The sequence below is a fragment of the Cottoperca gobio genome, unplaced genomic scaffold (genome assembly GCF_900634415.1).
Source record: "Cottoperca gobio unplaced genomic scaffold, fCotGob3.1 fCotGob3_215arrow_ctg1, whole genome shotgun sequence".
NCBI classification, from domain to species: domain Eukaryota; kingdom Metazoa; phylum Chordata; class Actinopteri; order Perciformes; family Bovichtidae; genus Cottoperca; species Cottoperca gobio.
Window position 1 is genome coordinate 111,591 of NW_021166850.1, and position 3,469 is coordinate 115,059.

General features: G+C 40.1%; 1 long non-coding RNA gene across 1 annotated transcript; it reads left to right on the plus strand.

The window, feature by feature from the left end:
- Nucleotides 1-1,074: 1,074 nt before the first annotated feature.
- Nucleotides 1,075-2,990, plus strand: LOC115004900 (uncharacterized). Its single transcript, XR_003831891.1, has 2 exons — nucleotides 1,075-1,281; nucleotides 1,573-2,990. It is a non-coding gene; the product is annotated as an uncharacterized LOC115004900 (long non-coding RNA).
- Nucleotides 2,991-3,469: the final 479 nt, after the last annotated feature.

The following is a 3,469-nucleotide window of genomic DNA, read 5'->3' on the forward strand; positions in this document are numbered from 1 at the left end:
AACAGGGCACGGCTGGTGAGCAGGTCACAGGTAAAAATCCAGGATCAGGATCAGTATCAGGATTAGAATCAGGATCAGAATCAGGATCAGGATCAGGATCAGGATCAGAATCAGGATCAGAATCAGGATCAGGATCAGAATCAGGATCAGAATCAGGATCAGAATCAGGATCAGAATCAGAATCAGGATCAGAATCAGGATTTTTGAAAATGTGACAAGGAGCAGGTGGAGATGGGCTGGTATAAATACTGTGGGGGGGTAATTTGGTAATAAGGAGTAGGTGAGCAGATGGATGTTTGAGTCAGCTGACTGGGACTGCTGGGAAAGTCTGAGAGCAACTTGGTTAGGTTTAGTACTTACTGCACTGTGAGAGATATCATATAAACTTAAAGCTTCAATGTGCAAGATATGCCAGAATCTAATTAAGAAGAATGGAATACAATAAATATGTCAAACTACTACAACTAAACTCTGAACATTAGAGATGGTATGGACCCAGTTTAGAGGTGAAACACTGAACTACACATTAAAACTTTAAGGGGATATATGCTGTTTATGAAATGATTAGGGCACAAACTCTAAGGATTCCCAACAGTAAGTCTCTGCACAACATGTTGCTCTGGCAGCTGGAACACTGAGGAGTCCCCCGTGTCTCTGAAACTCTGCCAAAGGTGTGTTGGACGCTTTCCAACATCTGAATCTGATTGTAATGGCCCTGACTTCCTGTTTTGTTCCGACAGGTTTGTGCTGAAGTACATCAACAGTTTCTCTTCTGTGTGATTTAATCCACATGATATTTACCATCTCACCTCCACGTGAACAAACTTTCTTTGAGGTTTTTGTCTCACAGCAACACAGCAACACAGTAAACAGTGATTGTTCTCTACTTTTCTCCAGACCTGGTGTTAAAGAGTTACTGGTCAACCAGTTCTGCTTTATCTAGACAGAGAGTGATAACGTGGGTGTGATGGTGCTGGCGGGGTTTTATGGATCTGTTCAGAGTCATTAAGTTACAGAAAGCGGGCGAGGCGATTAGAACCTCAGTGAGGAATTCATGTCCATGTGTTCAGTCTGATGTGTAAAAGTTTCGTCCACTGAGTCATCCAGGCTCTCAGATAGGGCAGTGTGTGTGTGTGTGTGTGTGTGTGTGTGTGTGTGTGTGTGTGTGTGTGTGTGTGAGTCAGCTGCTATATAAACAGCATACACCCTGTCCCGGCTCGGATCCTAACGGAGCTGCTGCTGCTAGCTGCCTCACTGCTGCTGCTGCTGCTTCTGCTGAAGGTAAGAGAACATGGACACCTACATCTGTTTGTCTGCAGGTTTCAGCTTTCAGCTTTCAACTCAACACAACGTGTTTAGGTGTTTTTATGGTTCTTTAAACGACAAGAAACATGTGTGGAACGAGTCTCAGTGCGTCTGTGAAAAATCTTTTAAGAGCTAAAACCTCGTGTGAAGCGTTCCTGATGTGACTGCGGCCGGCTGGTCGATGGGTGTGGCCGGGTAAAGTCTCCCTGCAAACCCGCTCTGCTCCCGGCCTGTAATTACCAGAGTATCATGTTCATGTCATTACAGAGGGAGGATCACAGAGAGGTGATGCAGTGCTGCTCGTTATCTGGAAGCAGAAAGACTTTATGAGATTCTTTCTTCATCTGACCGGCTAATACTGATCTTTAAAAAAGACATTAAAGACAAAAATCACATGATGTCAAATCCACAATCAAAACATTCATAAACATGCAGGAATCTGAAAAACAACTTGTTTCTAACTCACCCCTCACTGAAGGCTATTATTTTGAAACATCCTGGTGTTTGTACATTTCTGGCAGCAGAAGAAACAATTACAAGTATAAACCACAGCTGAGGGTTCCCATAACATTTCAAAATAAGTGTCTGATCTGATTCTTTAACCATAGATTCCAGCATTTTACTTTGAAAACTGGGGATAGGGAGTGAAAGTCAAATGAAATTTTGTATAATAATTTGTGGGCTGTAACCTAAATCAAGAGAAACACACAGATCGTGTTTATGATTATATTAATATATATATTAAATTCTACTTGGCTCCTTTTTTTAGTTTCACCAAAATTGTTACAGATTGCTAAAAAAATATTGCATCAATTTCGGGGGTCGTGTAAATATGTCTGAAAATACAAATTACAATAACATAAATCCAACATATCAGCAAAGTTAAAGCATTCTTAAAAATGTGCTGCCCATTTAAAAAGGTGTCGTGGCCCTTTAAACAAATGATTCTGATTGTTGGACTGAAACTTCAGGACTGTTTGTATCAGCTGTTGCTAAGAAACGCTGACCCTCACACACACTTCCTGTTAATGTTTAGTGAGAGGGTCAAAGGTCGAGAGAGCTTTCCAGTTCCTCTCTAATGTATTAAATCACAATAACGTCATTGTTTAATCACCTAGCAGACTTTACAGTTCATTGTGTGTGTGTGTGGGTGTGTGTGTGTGTGTGTGTGTGTGTATTACACAACAGGCTCCTTATCCGTTTGCTTTGTGATGCATTTTTCTTATCTGCTCCTCCTGCTGACACACCCTCTGGCACATCCTGCTCAATAAATCAAACACACCTTTGTGAGGCATTTACAGCCTGCTGGATTCTGTAGCTCTTGGTGTTAACGCAGTATTGTTTGCTCGTCCACTCGGAAACCTGTAGTTTGTTCTGATGAAATCAAACGTGCGACTTTGTAGTTTCCATCGTTTTCATGCACATTTTCAATTTGTGCATAAAAAAACTGAAATATTAATATTAAGTGTGTAATATTGTTGAATATCAAAACATGACAATGTGGAGCCTGAAGGAAACATCTGTTCACTATAAAGCAGCTCGACTGTACTGTTGACTGTGTCCACTGGAGACACTCGGGACACACTAACAGACACTAACAGATACTAACAGACACTAACAGACACTAACAGACACTAACAAATACTAACAGACACTAACAGATACTAACAGATACTAACAGACACTAACATACACTAACAAATACTAACAGACACTAACAGACACTAACAGATACTAACAGATACTAACAGATACTAACATACACTAACAAATACTAACAGACACTAACAGACACTAACAGACACTAACAGATACTAACATACACTAACAAACACTAACAGACACTAACAGACACTAACAGACACTAACAAATACTAACAGATACTAACAGATACTAACAGACACTAATAGATACTAACAGATACTAACAGACACTAACAGACACTAACAGACACTAACAGATACTAACATACACGAACAAACACTAACAGACACTAACAGACACTAACAGACACTAACAGACACTAACAGATACTAACAGATACTAACAGACACTAATAGATACTAACAGATACTAACAGATACTAACAGACACTAACAGATACTAACAGATACTAACATACACGAACAAACACTAACAGACACTAACAGACACTAACAGACA